This window comes from Eriocheir sinensis, chromosome 63 (genome assembly GCF_024679095.1).
Source record: "Eriocheir sinensis breed Jianghai 21 chromosome 63, ASM2467909v1, whole genome shotgun sequence".
In the NCBI taxonomy this organism is placed as follows: Eukaryota; Metazoa; Arthropoda; class Malacostraca; order Decapoda; family Varunidae; genus Eriocheir; species Eriocheir sinensis.
Genome location: NC_066571.1, coordinates 5,605,341 through 5,622,949, shown reverse-complemented (window position 1 = coordinate 5,622,949; position 17,609 = coordinate 5,605,341). Strand labels below are relative to the sequence as shown.

Genomic DNA, 17,609 nt, shown 5'->3' with positions numbered 1-17,609 from the left:
ATGAAAAAAAAAAAAAAAATTTGAAGTGTCAAGAAGTTTGGATCGCATCTGCCCGGCATCTCACGACTCCTTCCTCTCCCTCCTCCCCTTGTTCTGCTCTCCCTTTCCTCCTTTCCTTCCCTTCCTTACCTTGTTTTCCTCTCCTTTTCCACTTTTCCTTCCCTTCCTTACTTTGTTTTCCTCTCCCTTTTCTACTTTCCTTCCCTTCTTTACCTTGTTCTCCTCTCCATTTCCTCCTTTCCTTCCCTTGTTTTTCTCTCCCTTTCCTCCTTTCCTTCCCTTCCTTACCCTGTTTTCCTCTCCTTTTCCTCCTTTCCTTCCCTTCCTTACTTTGTTTTCCTCTCCCTTTTCTACTTTCCTTCCCTTCTTTACCTTGTTCTCCTCTCCCTTTCCTCCTTCCTTTCCCTTCCCTACCCTGCCATACTACTCTCTTTCATCCCTGTTTTTGTTTTCCTCCCTGCCTCCTTTTCCTCACCCCTGACACCCCCCTCGACCCATTACCCCGCAACCCCCCTTCCTCCCATATCTAGTCCGCTCCACAAACAGCTTCTTTTTATTACTAACGATGTCCTATTTTCTCACTTTCCCTTTCTCCTTTTCTTCTTCTCTTTTATTTCCTTTCTTTATTTGCTTTCTTCCTTTCTACTTTCCCTTGCTTCCTTCCTTTCCTCCTTTTTTCTTTCCTTCCTTTCTTCCTTCCTTCCTTTCTTCCCTCCTTTCCTCCTTTTTTTCTTTCCTTCTTTTCTTCCTTCCCTCCTTTCTTCTTTCCTTCATTTCTTCTTTCCTTCCTTTCTTCTTTCCTTCTTTCCTTTCTTTCTTCCTTCTTTCCTTTCTTTCTTTTCTTTCTCTCTTTCTTTTTTTCCTTCTTTCTGCCTCCTTGACTTATTCCTTATTTCCTTCTTTTATTCCTTCCTTCCCTTACTCTACAGTTTATTCCACTCTCATCCACATCTCTCTCCACCTCTTCCCTTCTCCATCCCCCTCTTTCTCTCTCCTTGTTATCCTTTCGTTCCTCCTCCTCCCCTCTTCTTTCTTTGCCTCTTCATTCGATCGTACCCAAATCTCTTCCTATTTTCCTTTATATTTCGGTCCCTTCTCCCTTCTTCTCTTTCTTCCCTCCGTCTCACTTCATTCCTATTCCTCCTTCTCGATACGCTACCTCATGCCTCCATTCCTACCCAAATTTTCCTCCTTCCTTCCTCCGTATTCCTACCTGGCTCCATTCTCCCTTCACTCAGTCCCTCCTTTCCTCCTTATCCCTCCATTCCTCCTCCTCCTCCTCCTCCTCCTCCGTCTCCCGTAAACCTTCTTCCAATTCTATCCAAATTTCTTTCTTCACTTCCTCGCCTCCGGATTCTAACTCCACCTCACTCCACCCCACCGCTCCCCTTCCACTTCCCAACCCCTGCCTCCACCATCCCCTTGCACCCCCTCTCCATGCCCCTGCCGCCTTGCCTTCCCTCCCCAACCCCTGTCCCCGCTCCCCCTGCCCCGCCCGCCCACCTGTGCCGCTCTACCTGGCTGGTCGGACGCAGGTTGAGGCCTCGTTAGCGATTTTCAAGGATTTTTCAACGAAATGTTTACGGCTTGTCGCTGCGAGTAAAAGCAACTCGCGAGCACAAGGTCCTAATTTGAACGTCGAGGTAGAAAGGAAGGAAGGAAGGAAGGAGGAGGAGGAGGAGGAGGAGGAGGAGGAAACTTGTGAAGAAAGGAGGAGAGGGAGAGAAAAGAAAGCAGGAGGATGACTTGAGGAGTTAAAGAAAGAGGAATAAGATACAAGAAAATGAAGAGGAGGAGGAGACGAGGGAAGAAAGGAAGAGGAAAGGGAGAGAAAAGAAAGCAGGAGGAGGACGTGAGGAATGAAAGAAAGAGGAATAAGATACAAGAAATGAAGAGGAGGAGGAGACGAGGGAAGAAAGAAAGAAAGATAGCAGGAAGAAGAAACAAGTAGGAGTGGGACGCGAGGAAAAAAAGGAGGGAAAAGGAAGGAGGAGGCGAAGGAGGAGACGAGGAAAGAAAGAAGCAGGAGAAGGGCAGAGAAGAAAAGAGAAATCGGAGACGGATAAAGAAGGTGGAAAGAGAGATTTAAGGAAGATGAGGAATACGAGGAGACAAAATGAAGAAGGAAGGAAAAACACGAAAACGAAGAAAATAAAGAAAATAAAAGATAAAAGGAACCCGAAGGAGAATACTAGACAAGGAGAAAAGAGAAGAGAAGAGAAACTGAACGAAGGGGAGTAATATACGAAAAAAAGGAAACAAGGAATAGGAGGAAGAAGGAGAAGGAGGAGGAGAAAAGAGCAGAAAACATGCAAAAAGTGACCTTCGATTCTTCCCAAAATAGAACCATTGGACGTGAGGAGAATTATAATGATAAACACGAGGACAATTTTTTCTCAGTTCTCTTGCGAGCGAGACTGCAAACAAAAAGGGAATTGTTTATCGAAGGTTTGACGTCGATACGGCTGTTTGTTTGGCTTTATTTTCACCTGAGAATGAAAAATGGACAGGTATACCACACACACACAAACACACACACACACACACACACACACACACACACACACACACACACACACACACACACACACACACACACACACACACACACACACACACACACTCAGGAATGCCAAGTTATCATTTCTCTGCCATTTTTGCCAGTTTGACGTCACGAAGAAGGTGAAGGAAAAAGAAAAGAAAATATAAAAGAAACCCCAAATGAAGAATGTTAAAAAAATAAAATGGCGAGAGATTTGAAGGAAGAAGCGACGGAATCAGCAAATGAGAGGAGGAGAAATTAGAAGAGAGTAAGAGGAAGAAAGGCAAGAATTAGCAGAAAAAATACTGCACAAGAATAATGAAGGCCAAACGAAAGGAAAGGAAAGCAAGAAAGGAATAGATTACATGAAAAAAAATATAAGGAAATAACAGAAAGGAAATAAAAAAGGGAAAAGAATAGCAAAAAATAGAGGACATTATAAAAACTAAAGAAAAAAATACTGGAAAAAGGGAAAACATCAGATTAAAACACAGAGGAAAAACGTAATCGAATTTAAACAAATGTAACAAAATATAGTAGAAAAAAGAAGTATTTTGTTTCCTTTCGCCTTTCCTCCGCACTTTCTTCCTCCTCTTTTGATTTCCTCCTCCTTTACCTCCTTCTTCATCCTCCTTTCCTCCTTCTTTCTCCTCCTCCTACTCCTCCCCTTTATTTTCCTCCTCCTCTTCCGCCTCCTCATTTTCCTCCTTTTCCTTCTCCAGTTTCTCTTTCTCATTTATCATCAGATCACCGTGACTTCAATTTCCTTACAGCGCTCACAACTCTCTCTCTCTCTCTCTCTCTGTTTTTTTTATTTACTTCACTGCGCATTTAAAAAGTCTACGGTACAAGTATGCCATGTTTAACTATATTTGGGTATTTCTTACGTAGATTTAATCTCCCCCCCCCCCCCTCTCTCTCTCTCTCTCATGCCCCGCCTGGTCCAGCTGTTGGTCGAGGTGGAACGTCTTATAAATTATTTTGTAAAAGGAAGGAGTGAGAAAAGATAAGAAAAAGGTGAAAAGTAGGGAAGAAGAGAGGAACGAAGAAAAGGAAGAGAGAGAGAGAGAGAGAGAGAGAGAGAGAGAGAGAGAGAGAGAGAGAGAGAGAGAGAGAGAGAGAGAGAGAGAGAGAGAGAGAGAGAGAGAGAGAGAGAGAGAGAGAGAGAGAAGTCATGAAGGGGCGATAGAGAGGTGGAAGAAATAAATTAGGGAGTGAAACAAAAAGAAATGAGATAAATGAAGAAAGAAACGAAATATGATGTAAAAAAACAAAAGGAAGGAGGAATGGAAGAAGGAAGGAAGGAAGGAAGGAAGGACAAATTTGGTCTTGAGTGCATTCGAAGTGAAATTCCTTTAAGCATTTTTCTCTCCTTTATTAGTAGTAGCTTTTCGTATTCTTCGTTTTCTTTACGTTTTTTTTTGTGTATGACTTGTTTATACTTCCTTCTCGTCTCACATCTTTGACAATAACAAGTGTGTGTGTGTGTGTGTGTGTGTGTGTGTGTGTGTGTGTGTGTGTGTGTGTGTGTGTGTGTGTGTGTGTGTGTGTGTGTGTGTGTGTGTGTGTGTGTGTGTGTGTGTGTGTGTGTGTGTGTGTGTGTGTGTGTGTTTGTCTTGCAGCCTCAAATCACAGTGCGACATTTTAACGGGGTAGCAAAGTGGATGGCGTGCGAGGCAGAGACAGGACTAGAGGGTCGTTTGGGGACGTACTGAGAGAGAGAGAGAGAGAGAGAGAGAGAGAGAGAGAGAGAGAGAGAGAGAGAGAGAGAGAGAGAGAGAGAGAGAGAGAGAGAGAGAGAGAGAGAGAGAGAGAGAGAGAGAGAGAGAGAGAGAGAGAGAGAGAGAGAGAGAGAATCATGGCTTATAAGCAGATGTCACGAAACACACACACACACACACACACACACACACACACACACACACACACACACACACACACACTCAGGTAACATTCCAGCGTCACACAAATGACATGCCGTGACGCGGGTAGAGTTTGCGTCACGTTCTTGTTTTCGTATTTTTCTTTTCTCTAATATTTCATTTCGTTTCGGTGTCGCTGTTTTCCTGTTTGATGGACGGTGTTTTTTATGTGTTTATCACGTGTTTTATTTAATTTTACTTTATTTACTCCATTTCTCTCTCACGCGTTTTACTTTATTTTTACTTTTTTTTTCAGTGGACCATATTCTTGCAGTTTCAAATGTTTCGTGTGCGTGCGTGCGAGCGAGTGAGTGAGCTTGTGTGTGTGCGTGCGTGCGTGCATGTCCACATGGATTTCTCCTCAACAAATGTTCATACAGCCTTGCAAGACATACCGTTGGAAAAGTTGCGAGCCAGAGACCTCGTAAAAAAAAATAAAGTGGGTAAAGTTAACGGCGAAGTAATGTTATGTTTCTTGAATCGAAGGAATAGTGGCGGAGCAGGTAAAGCGGCAACCTAACAACACGTCTCAATAATAATAATAATAATAATAATAATAATAATAATAATAATAATAATAATAATAATAATAATAATAATAATAATGAACAGTGCGGCATTTCAACAAGCACCATCAAAACCAACAACACACAACAATATGGCAGGTCACTTATTCAGATTATAATTCCACCAATACCTGATCATCACCACCACCACGACCACCTCATGACAAGGCAGTGTTATATACCTTCTTATCTAATAATAACTGCAACTTACGAGAGAGAGAGAGAGAGAGAGAGAGAGAGAGAGAGAGAGAGAGAGAGAGAGAGAGAGAGAGAGAGAGAGAGAGAGAGAGAGAGAGAGAGAGAGAGAGAGAGAGAGAGAGAGAGAGAGAGAGAGAGAGAGAGAGAGAGAGAAACCCCCCCCGTCACACACACGAAGACTTCACCAAATTAGGAGTTAATAATTAGTCAACATTTTTCTCAACAAACAGAAATTGAATTGAGAGGCAACACACACACACACACACACACACACACACACACACACACACACACACACACACACACACACACACACACACACACACACACACACACACACACACACACACACACACACACACCTCACTCACTCACTCACTCACTCACGATGTAGAGAGAGAGAGAGAGAGAGAGAGAGAGAGAGAGAGAGAGAGAGAGAGAGAGAGAGAGAGAGAGAGAGAGAGAGAGAGAGAGAGAGAGAGAGAGAGAGAGAGAGAGAGAGAGAGAGAGAGAGAGAGAGAGAGAGAGAGAGAGAGAGAGAGAGAGAGAGAGAGAGAGAGAGAGAGAGAGAGAGAGAGAGAGAGAGAGAGAGAGAGAGAGAGAGAGAGAGAGAGAGAGAGAGAGAGGTCAGATTCAATGGAGTGGAGGGTAGAGGAGAGTGTAGCAAAATATAGTTTCAGCTTCATACTCTCTCAGCTTTCATGAAAAAAAACTCCAACAGACTGAGAGTTAAAAAAAATATATATATCTGGATCATGTAAAAGTTCCGAAAATTCCATACAGGAGCTTTGGAGGACTGGATGTTTTTTCTTCTCTTTTTTGTGTGTGAATGCGAAAAGTTGATTCAAACAACCTATGCAACAAACAAACAAACAAACATAGGGGATTTACAAACATGCGTGGATCGATAGGCAGGCTCACTGATAGGTAGGTAGGTATATGTATGTAAATATGTATGTATGTATGTATGTAGGTAGGTAGGTAAGTAGGTAGATTGGTAGGTACTTAGGTTGGTAGGTAAGGAGGTAGGAAAATGTAAATAGGTAAGAAGGCAGTCAGGTAGGAAGGTAGGTAACTCATTTAAAAGACAGGTAGTTCATTTTTATTTCTATGACTCAATCCTTCCTGTTCCTTCTCCCTTCTTCCTTCTTTCATCCTTCCCAATCTTCTCCCTTCTCTTCCTTATCTCATCTCCCTTTTCTAATCTTCTCCTCTCTTTTCTATTCCATCTTCCATAACTAATCTCTCCCCCTTCTATTCACTACCTCATTTCCCGTTCCTAATTTTCTCGCCTCTCTCCTCTATCCCATCTCTTCTTCCTAATCTCCTTCCCTTGACTTCTATTCTTACCTTCTTACGCCATTAGTTTCTCCCCTTGTAGACAGGTAGGAAGGTAGGTAGTTCAGTTAAAAGACAGGTAGCTCATTTTTATTTCTATGACTCTATCCTTTCTCTGCTTTCCCCTTCTTCTTTCATCCTTCCCAATCTTCTCCCTTCTCTCCCTTACTTCATCTCCCTCTTCTAATCTTCTCCTCTCTCTATTCTATTCCATCTTCCATAACTAATCTCCCCCTTTCTCTTCACTACCTCATTTCCAGTTCCTAATATTCTTCTCCCCTCTCTCTCTATCCCATCTCTTCTTCCTAATCTCCTTCCCTTGACTTCCATTCTTACCTCCTTACAACCATTAGTTTCTCCCCTCGCATCTGTTCCACTACATCGCCTCTTCCTGCACCCTTACACTGTCTCCCTTCAGACCCACGACAACCTGCACATCTTCCTTCTCTATCTCATCTCCCCTTCCTTATGTTCTTCCCTTTAACTCTTTTCTTACCCCCCTGAACCTCTTCCTCCACCCTCGTCACCCTCTCCTCATCCCCTCATCACCCTTTCACCTATTCCCTCACCCCAGCGTTGGTTCTACACGTGGGGACCTCACACGCGTCACTTTTGGAGGTCGTTGTCATTGGCAGTCCACGTCCCGGTTACGGCAACAACCCGACCCGTAACTAAGGCCGGGAAATGCGCCGCGTCAGGGTAACTACCGTGATTTTGCAGCATTAGCGACCCCTGCCAGGCTGAAATGTCCGTGAGCAGGGAGGGAGGGAGGGAATGAGAGGAAGGGAGTAAGCTAGCAAGGGAGGAGTGTAAGGGGGAGCTAAAGGAGGCGAGTGAGGAGGAAGAGGGTAAGGGAGGTGAGGGAAGGAGGAGGAGAGGGAAAGAGAGGGAAGGAGAGTAAGAGAGAGAGGGGATAAGGGAAGTAAGGGAGGTAGGAGGCGGGGAGGTTAAAGGAGGAGGGTGAGGGAGGAAGAGAGGGAAAGGGAGGGAGGGAGTGAGAAAGGATGGAATGGAAAGGAAGAGGAGAGAAAAGGAGGAAATAAGGAAAAGGAAGGGAAGGAGGGAGGAAAAGGGATGGAACAGAGATGGAGTTAGGGAAAGAGGGAGTAAAAAAAAGATGAGTGAGGGAGAAGAGGGGAGGAGGAGGAGGAGGACGAGGAGGAGAAGGAGGAGGAGAAGGAGGAGGAGGATTTAGCCATGTATAGAGTCGTGATTCTCAATGAGGTGGGATTAGGTGGGATAGGATGGAAGAGAGGAAAGGAGGGAGGAGGGGAGGGAGGGATATGGGTTGGAATAAATAACATGAAGGTGGGAACATTCTGGCAGTATGGATGAAGAGGAGGGAGAGGAGGAGGAGGAGGAGGAGGAGGAGGAGGAGTAGAGATACGGAAGGAAGGAGAATATGGAGGGTTAAAAAAAAGGAAAGGAAAAAGGAAATGAGAGGAAATACGTGTTTTGGGGCGGAGGAGGAGGAGGAGGAGGAGGAGGAGGAGGAGGAAAGGAAGTAAATTAAGTCAAAGGAGTGCCGAGCAAGACGGAAGAAAGATGAGCTTGGGAAGAAAATGAAGTAAAACAGACGTGGATGATGGATGAAGAGAGAGAGAGAGAGAGAGAGAGAGAGAGAGAGAGAGAGAGAGAGAGAGAGAGAGAGAGAGAGAGAGAGAGAGAGAGAGAGAGAGAGAGAGAGAGAGAGAAGACAACAAGACAATAAAAGAAAATAATCAACAAAAAAACTAATATCAAATAGAAGAGAAAAATGGAAACAAAACAAGAGAAGAGAAACTAAAAAGAAAAGAAGAAAAAATGAGCAAAAAAATAGACCAAGAAAAAAAAGGAGATTGATAGGAGGAGGAGGAGGAGGAGGCGGAGCTATGGAAGGAAAGTGTGTGTGTGTGTGTGTGTGTGTGTGTGTGTGTGTGTGTGTGTGTGTACGGGACACTCACGTACACTCACAACACTCATGGTCGCACGATTTTTCTTTCTATGACAAGTTGGCGACATAAATTTTCGCCGTGATTTTTCTCTCGGCTGAGCAATTTCGCGGCAGTAAATTTTTGCCGCCGGACAGTTAGCGGCAAGTAAATATGGCGACCGGAAGAGATAAATGCTTTCTCTCTCTCTCTCTAATCCTATTATGGCTAACACTGAGGAGATAAAAAAAGAAAAAAAACATAATTGACGAGGAGACTACGAGTTGTGACATGTTGCCCGCGGAGAGAGAGAGAGAGAGAGAGAGAGAGAGAGAGAGAGAGAGAGAGAGAGAGAGAGAGAGAGAGAGAGAGAGAGAGAGAGAGAGAGAGAGAGAGAGAACCTCGTCTCCTGAAAACCGCGGAACAGAAAAAAAAATAAAGACCACGTCACGTTCTGTGTGTGTGTGTGTGTGTGTGTGTGTGTGTGTGTGTGTGTGTGTGAAGGAATTAGAGGGAAAGGTTTTACTGCAAATCTTTTTTCCTTCTTCGACAGGAGTGGAAAATAAACGAGTGTGCCGGCAAGAACACACACACACACACACACACACAGACACACACACACGCACACCCACACCCACCACAGGGAGACAGAGGGATGGAGATGGAAGAGACGAAGGCTGGGAATTGCGCGAGGGATAGAAGGAAGGAAGGAAGGAAGGAAGGAAGAAAGAAGGAAGGTAGGAAGAAGACAGGAGGGATGGAGTGGACAGTGAAGGAGGTGGGAAAGGAAAAATAAACGCTAGGAAGGACGGAAGGAAGGAAGGATGGAATGAAGGCAGGAAGGACGGAAGGAAGGAGGAAAACAGACGGCTGGAGGGAGGGAGGGAGGGAGAGAGAGAGATGGAGTACGTCGCCGTGTCGCTGCTATACCGAACATGTGTTGCTGGAATTCATTACAACGTTCAAGGTTATCTGTGGCAAAAGTTAGACGCCGAGGAGCCAGCGAGTCTGTGTGGAGGTGAACGGAGAGGCGGTGGAAGGGTGTGTGGAGCCAGTCTGTCTGTGTGGAGGTGGACGGAGAGGCGGTGGAAGGGTGTGTGGAGGTGAACGGAGAGGCGGTGGATGGGTGTGTGGAGCCAGTCAGTCTGTGTGGAGGAGGACGGAGAGGCTGTAGAGGGATGTGGAGCCAGTCTGTCTTTTTGGAGGTGGAGTGGAAGGCTGTGGAAGGGTGTGGAAGGGATGTGGAAGACTATGGAAGCTCTGGAATGATGTTGGAAGGATGTGGAAGCTTCAGGAGAATGTGGAACGATGTGGGAGGATATGGATGGAGGATTTGAAAGTTGTGAAAGGTATGTGGAGGGGGAGTGGGAGGATGTGGATGTTGTAGGAGAATATGAGATGATGTGGAGGAATATGTAAAGCGTGGAAGGACTGTTGAGGTATGTGGAACGTATGTGGAGGGGATGTGGAAGGAAGTGGAATGATTGCTGAACTGTGGAGGCTGTAGGTAGGGAATGATTCTATGATATGTGGAATGGAACTGGATGATGTGGACGGATAGGGAGGGTGGATAGGGATGTGGAGGGGCTTTAGGATATGTGAAGATAAGGTGAAAGAAAGTGGGAGGGTGTGGATGAATGTGGAGGGATGTGGAGCCAGGTGGAGAGACTCTGAGGAGGTGCTGAGTGTGTGGATGTGGACTCTCTCTCTCTCTCTCTCTCTCTCTCTCTCTCTCTCTCTCTCTCTCTTAACTGCCTTTGTATGTATGTAACACGTGTATTTATTTATATCTTCATGTATGCATAATTAATTGTATGTATGTTTATATGTATGTACGTTTACAGTAATAGACTTCACGAATTCAGCTTTTCACGTATGTCCAAATAAGCTGAACGTAAAAATTTCATAACTAGCATAAGAAAAAAAAACAGCTTCATTTCTAAACAAGCAATAGAGAGATGAATTTGGTGAATAAATGGAAAGGAAATTAGAGAAGTTGACCTTATAAATCCCATGAGTCGTGATAACAATAGAAATAGCCATAAAACATCTCCACTGTAAATAAATAATGGAAGGTTAAGTTGATCAGTGGAAAGGGAGACTAGTGAACGAGGGAAGGGGAGGAGACAGAGGAGGAATAAGAGAGGGAGGAGAAGTAGGAGGTATAGGAAGGAGGGGGAGTAGGAGGGGGAAGGAGAATCTAGAAGGAAGAGACAGGAAGGGAAGGGGGAGGAGAATGGGGAGACAGAGGGAGAGGTGAGAAAAAAGGGGGATAACTAGTAGAGGAGAGGGAGGCAAGTAAGGAGGAGGAGGAGAACCAAGGAAGAGGAAGGAGGGAGAGGGGGATGGGGGTGGGCAGGCAGCGGAGGAGTCGAGGCCGCAACGTTGCCAGATTGTCGTACTCAGCTTCTTATATTTACCAACTTCCGACCCCAAAAATGTCTCCTGGGCCTCAATAACTAGATTCCTTTATATTTATCGTTAAAATAGTTAGTTCTTGTTGTTTCTTGGGAATAGTTAGTCGTCAAAAACCGGTAAATACGCGGCTCTGAGTACGATAATCTAGCAACAGTGGTCGAGGGTTGTTCACTATCCCTTCCATTTGAGCGTGAAGCGGTGGGGCGTGAGGAGCTGCGTGGCGGAGTTGACTATCTATCATCCACAGGTAAGTCCAGGTGTGCATGTCACCAGTCACATTAGGGCTTGGGCGGGGTGCGAGGCGAAGCGACTTGGTAATATTATTCAACATTTCGGAGCCCAAGCGAACACATGACAAGGCTTTCGTGAGAGTGGTGGGCATTTCCATGGGTAGTTTGATGACCATGGTGATAGTTTCGACAAAGCTTCTTCTGCACCATGAACGTGAAGGGAAAGCTCGTGAGGACCCCATTAATCTACTTTTCTAGTCAATACCGCAAGTTCTGCCGCCGTGCCTACTGCAATCATGAACTTTTGGGACACGTGATGGATTGAAGTGATGCGTCCCCCTCTTCCCCCCCGCCCCATCCTCTTTAACCCCCAAGCTCGTGATCTATTAGTTAAGTTTCATGTGCGAGTGTCGTTTGAGTGGTCTGCATCGTGTGTCGTGGTGGATTTTGCTTCATGTCTCTATCCCCTTTGTAAATAGAAGAAAAAAGTGTCTTGTTGAGGATTTGCGAGCATGTATTATCGTATCACTGGTCTGTGTCGTGTGTGGGGCAAGACAGTTATGAAGGACACCTCGACCCCCCTCCTGACCAGGGCCACCGGTGAAACTAGAGAAGTACAACAGTATGTGAGGGCTTGGAAAGGTTGTTATTCTCGTGGGGGCAATATTGCAGGCGCGTAGTGAATCTCCATATTTACCCGAATCCCTTCTCCCGCGGTCAGAGGCGGCGTTCTGCTCGATGGCTGTTGCGTTATTGACGACCCTTCAGAGTACTGTTGTGGGGCTGCTGGATGCTTCCTGAAACGCCATTAACTTTCTGACGTGCCTCAAGGTGTGGGTCAGGTTGTCCGATCCCTGAGGTGTAGTAAGGGAGGAAACGGCGCCGAGAAGGATCGTAAATTAAATGCGGTTAGATATGATTGTTTTTTTTTCTTACGTTTAATGCTTGTGGTGCAGATATTGGTGACTTTTCCATTTTTTTCTGGTTGTAATCACGAGGAAAGAAGTATATTAACCTTTGTTCAGGGTCGTCTACTAATGATTGTGTTGAAAGGATGTATTGGACTTCAGCCAATGTTCTCTGTCAAACTTGTTGCTTCTACGAGAAAAAAAAGACTTAATTGCTTTCTTTTAACTCGATTGACTGACCCGTTTTCATAAGCTGGTTGACGGCATGAACTACCCAATCACCAGCCCTCCTCACCCTCTTCCTCTCATCCCGTTTTCTCTGCGCCCCTAAACCTACCCCACCTACCTTTGTCCCTTCTCTGCATTGTAATTGGCGAACAACCCACCCTTCTCTGCATTGTAATTGGCGAACAACCCACCCTTCTCTGCATTGTAATTGACAAACGCCATCATTCTCTCCTTCCCACTACCCTCCTGACCACTTTCCTTCCCTTAACCAGTTTTCTCGTCTCGCTTAACCACCTGTCTTGCCTGTCAGTCTTATCAGTTTTTCATTAATTCATCGTAACAAACAATTATGACCATTACGTACAAACCAACTAGCTCTCTCTACCTTTAATGACCTCTCTAAGCCCCTTTGCTTTGCTCGTTTAACTAAGGCTCAATCACCTGTTTTTTTTCATTGCTGCATTGTGACTGATAATTATAAACATCTAAATACAAAACAATCAGACTGCTTACACGTTAATTCCCTTTCCAAAGTCCATATTTTTATTGCTTTTAACCAAGGCTCAACTATTTTTTTTCATTGCCGCATCGTAACTGATAATTATGACCATGAAATATCTCTCAGCAAACCATCATAGCCTTCAGTTTCCTTCCCAGTCCTATTTTCTCCATACTCGTTTAACAAAGTAACTTGCTCGCCTCGGTCTCACTGCTGCATTGTAACGCTGATAATTACTTTAACGACCTACCTAGCAGTCCTTTTAACCCAATTTCCTCCCCTCATCTCGTATTCCTCGGGTCGTTTAACAAAGCCTCCCTCACCTTGCCCTCTTCTCCCTTTGTTCCAGGGCCGCACACGCTCCGTCTGCTCACCTGGCGGCCACACCTGAGGACGTAGCTGTACCCGTTTCCAGTGAGGGGGCGAGGAGTGTGTTAAAGGCGGCGTGTGGACCAAGAGGAGCGGCGGCTGATCACAGGACGGAGGACGAGGCGAGGTGACCCAGGCTGTCTTGGCGGCCCTCTACCGTTGGTGTTAGTTTGCCTTGAGGGTGTTCGCAGCTAGACAGACAGGTAGGCAGGTAGGTTGAGATAGATGCGGGATAACGGGTAAGGATAATGTGAGAATAAGAGATAATAAGAGAGTGGGCCAGGCTGTCTTGGCGGCCCTCTACTGTTTGTGTTGGTTTGCCTCGAGGGTGTTCGCAGCTAGACAGACAGGTAGGTTGCGATAGATGGAAATAGATGCGGGGTAAGGATAAGTGGATAAGGAAAAGAGAATGTGGACCAGGCTGTCTTGGCGGCTATCTACTGTTTGTGTTGAGTTACCTTGTGTGTGTTTGTGAGTGGACAGGCCGGCTGTTGGTTAAGATAAGATATAGTGAGGGAGTTGTGGGTTGGAGGGACGTAAGGAGAGGGGTGAAGGTGGCCCCCTGTGTTGGTTTGCATTACGTATTTACTTAGTTATCTTGTGTGAGTTTGTAAGTGGACAGGCCGGCAGTTTAAGATAAATTGAGTGAGGGAGTTGTGGGGTGGAGGGTAAGGTAAGGGACGTAAGGAGAGGGGTGAAGGCGGCCCCCTGTGTTGGTTTGCATTACGTATTTACAGGGATGTTGAGGTAAACGGAGTGAGGGAGATGCGGGGCAGAGGGTAAGGTAAGGGACGGAGGAGGAGACAAGAAGGGGAGGGAGAGAGCTTGGCTGGCAGGTAGTTAATAGAATGACACAAGGTGGACTGGATAGGCAAACGGAAGGGAAAGGGAGAATGAAACGAAGGTAAGGAAGAGAAGGGAAGGTAGATAGTGAGGCAAACGTAAGATGAAGGGAAGATAGGGTACAAGTGCGTGGATATGTGGGAAAGGCGCAATCCTCTTTTAGGAAGGTAATCCTTTTTTGCCCAAAGATGAATTATACTAAGACTTCCCACGAGATTGAGGAGAGGGAGGACGCGGGTTGATGGTGGGGGAGAGAGGAGAGAACAGGGCGGGAGAGTTAGAGGAAGGGGTTGATCATGGAAAGGAGTGGAGTAGGCTGACGGTGGGGAGAGAGGAGAGGAAGGGAGAAGGACGAGGGTAGGTGGGGAGAGAGGAGAGGAAGGGAGAAGGACGATGGTAGAGAGTATGTGGTTGAGGACAAGAGAGCTGATGGTAGTCGTGTGGAAGTGGTGAAGGAGGAGAAGGCAGAGGAGGTGCTTCATGGAGGACGAGGTGGCGATAGGGCGAGACAGGCTAAGGTGATGTGCTCTTGAGGGGAGAAGGAAGAGCAAGGGAGGAGGGAAGGAGGTGGACGAGAGGGGAGAGTTTGGGTCTGGAGGTGGTCAGGATAAGGAGGAGGAGGAAGCATTGATAGCGTTTGAGGCTGAGCGAGGTGGGTAAGGAGAGGGACAAGCCAGGGTGGGGCAGGTCAGGGAGGGGCAGGGGGACCGGGGCGGCACTCTAGACATCTTAGTGGATTCTGGGAAGAGGACAGAGCGAGATGGAGATCCCGTTTGTTTAGTGTTTGGGCGAAGGAAGGATAAGACTGATGGGGTCAAGGCAAGGGAAGGATGGAAGCTCGGAGGCGAAGGGAGGGCTGCATGGGTAGGACTGGGTAAAGTGGGTTTAGGGTGGCTAATGTAAGGAAGATGGACAGAACAGCTTGGTGAAGATGTAAGGGAGGAGATCAGGGTAGGAACTAGGTATTGGGAAATGGAAATACGGTAATGAAATTTAGCGGCGAGGGTAAGGAAGATATGTGATTTAGTTGCGTGTTCAAGTAGGTTTAGACAAGGTTAAGGCGATCTTGAGGGGAAGTAAGTGGATGGAGGACAAGGTAGACAGATCAAAGAGAAGGAAAGTGTGGAGTGGGTTATGGGCGAGGCGGCGGTGGCGGGCAGAGCCGGGGCCAGAGGCGAGCCAGCCGTCCATGCAACACAATTTCAGGTTTAGCCGGCGGGGCAGCGCGCTGGGAGTTAAAATGTAAATTTGAGGTTAGAAACTGCGGTGGTGCAATCAGTAGTTTGGGGAGAAAATTAGCGTAGTGAGCCATCCTCCGTCCCGCTCCCTCCCTCCCACCTGCTGTTAGCTCGGGTGATGAAAGAGGTGCGTAGGTTCATTTAAAAGTTAGCTTTGGTATCATGTTTGGAATTTAATTAAATATCATTTGGCAGGTGAGCAAGCTCGTTGGGGACTTGTTTGGCGTCCGGGGCGACAACGTGATTCCCTTCGCCCGTTGTGACAGTGACGGCGCGACAGACTGCTGAGGACATGGGGCCAGGTTGCTGATAGACGGGTGTTTCACATCTCTGTTAACGGACGCCCAACAGACTGGTGATGGGCGGTGCTGAGGACAACTTGCTTTTGTCTGCCGGTCCCTGCGGAGAATGGAACCGCTGACTTGAAAACATTTGTCAAGGAAGAGACCTCTAAGAGATTTCGAAAACTGCTGTAATACAATAAACGTCAAAGGATTATTAAAGCTAATCTTTTAAATAGAAGACCCTCTTATGTACGCACCACTGATGTAAATTTCCAACCACATCATGCCAAAACAGGCAGTCAGTTTCTTGTGTTGCACCATCTTCATGTCCTGCACACGATCGTCAGGCCTCCCCGGTACCAGTCCTACTTGGCCCCCCAGGCAAGGAAGACCTCCTGTGGGGCACGGCGTGGTCACGGTGGCCTCTGCAGCAGCCCCAACTGCGTCATGCAGGATGTTAGAAGTAGGGAGAGGTGAGCCGAGTTCCGCTCAGCCACCTGTAGGAAGGGTGCCGCCACAAGTCATCCTGTTAAGAGAAGACACATTCAGTACGCGGCACACGTTGATCTGTCTAGACTCTCCGCTAAAGCCACTTAAATTACTGCAAGATAACATTTTTCTGTAGTTTTAGTTCTTAGTTTCTGATATACGAATACTAATTTTCTTTTAAGTGCCAAGTTTTACACCATTTATATACTGCTGCTCGGTCTTTGGTCTGTATTTAGTTATGAAGGAACATTTCAGAACCTGCTAAAGAAAGTGCCAGTGGTGACTATCAACTATTTCCATCACGATCAAGGCAGCAATCCGACCAGACAAGCGGGGGCGGTGAGTGACGATCCGCCGCCCTCAGCCTTTTTGAATACTGGAATATTAAAAAGCTCGGCCAAATATGAATTCTCACCCGTGCGTGCAGTCTGCCTTTATTACACCGCTGGAGGCGAGGCGAGGCGAGGCTGTGGCTGTTGTGGCGGCCGTGCGGAACCTGCTCATCACACCAACATGTCGAGATCAGACAGCGGGGAACACGGCGAGGCGGACGGGGCGAGACGAGACAGGACGAGAGGGCGGAAAAGACAGGGCTATAACAGGTGAGATGAGGGAAGAGGAAAGGGAAGGGATGAAAGGAGACAGGACGAGGAGAGGGCGGTAAGGGAAGGGATGAAAGGAGAAGAGACAGCAAGGAGCGAGGGCGGAAAACACGAAGCTATAGTAGTGGTGATGGGAGGTAGGAAGACATGAAGATGGACAAGAGAATGGGTAAGAGAGAGAAAGGATTGAAGGTTAGACAACAACAAACAGGTGAAGGAAACAGCGAGGGAAGAGTATTGTTAGAAGAGTGTAGTTAGAGTGGAAAGGTGAGACAGGGAAGGAAAGAAACACGAGTCGAGTCAAGGTACGGAGAGGTCAATTGAGTTGCTCTTTGGTGGGCAGACGAGACTGAGCGAATGGAGAAACACAGAGTAGACGAGAGGACTTGACAAACATGAGGCGGCTAGAAAAGGTAGGAAAATAAAGGTAAGCCAGTTAAGGTGAGTTGGAAAGGTAAAGGAAGAAAAGTTAGGTAAGGTAAGACGAGATTGCGCGAATGAGGGAAACACAGAGGAAATGGGAAGACTTGACGAATAAAAGGCGGTTAGAAAATGTAAGAAAATAAAGGTAAGTTAATTAGGGTGAGTTGGAAATGTAAAGGAAGAGATGTTAGGTTAGGTAGAGATGTTAGGTAAGGTATGGTATGGTATGGTGAGATGACGTGAGGCCAAGTAGGTGAAAAGAGGAACGAGTGAGCTGTAAATATGTCTCTTCCTTCCGTGACGCTCTGCAAGGAAACAAAACAATATTAAACTCACAAAGACCATCAGTTAGTCGGCCCATACAGACATCAATTATTCGGCCCATACAGACATCAATTATTCGGCCCATATGGACATCAATTATTCGGCTCATACAGACATCAATAATTCGGCCCATACAGACAACAGTTATTCGGCCCATACAGACAGCAGTTATTCGGCCCATATAGACATCACTTATTCGGCCCATATGGACATCAATTATTCGGCCCATATGGACATCAATTATTCGGCTCATACAGACATCAATTATTCGGCTCATA

General features: G+C 46.3%; 2 long non-coding RNA genes across 4 annotated transcripts; one reads left to right on the top strand and one right to left on the bottom strand.

Annotated features, from left to right (window-relative positions):
- The first annotated feature begins 10,991 nt into the window (after window positions 1-10,991).
- Window positions 10,992-15,712, top strand: LOC126986902 (uncharacterized). 3 transcript variants are annotated; one of them, XR_007740023.1, is made up of 3 exons: window positions 10,992-11,141; window positions 13,109-13,331; window positions 15,405-15,712. It is a non-coding gene; the product is annotated as an uncharacterized LOC126986902 (long non-coding RNA). The 3 variants fall into 3 exon arrangements; XR_007740025.1 differs by lacking the exon at window positions 10,992-11,141 and adding an exon at window positions 11,186-11,208; XR_007740024.1 differs by lacking the exon at window positions 10,992-11,141 and adding an exon at window positions 11,897-12,032.
- Window positions 15,363-17,229, bottom strand: LOC126986903 (uncharacterized). Its single transcript, XR_007740026.1, has 3 exons — window positions 16,398-17,229; window positions 15,751-16,019; window positions 15,363-15,608 (listed from the first exon to the last, which is right to left on the bottom strand). It is a non-coding gene; the product is annotated as an uncharacterized LOC126986903 (long non-coding RNA).
- Between the last annotated feature and the right edge of the window lie 380 nt (window positions 17,230-17,609).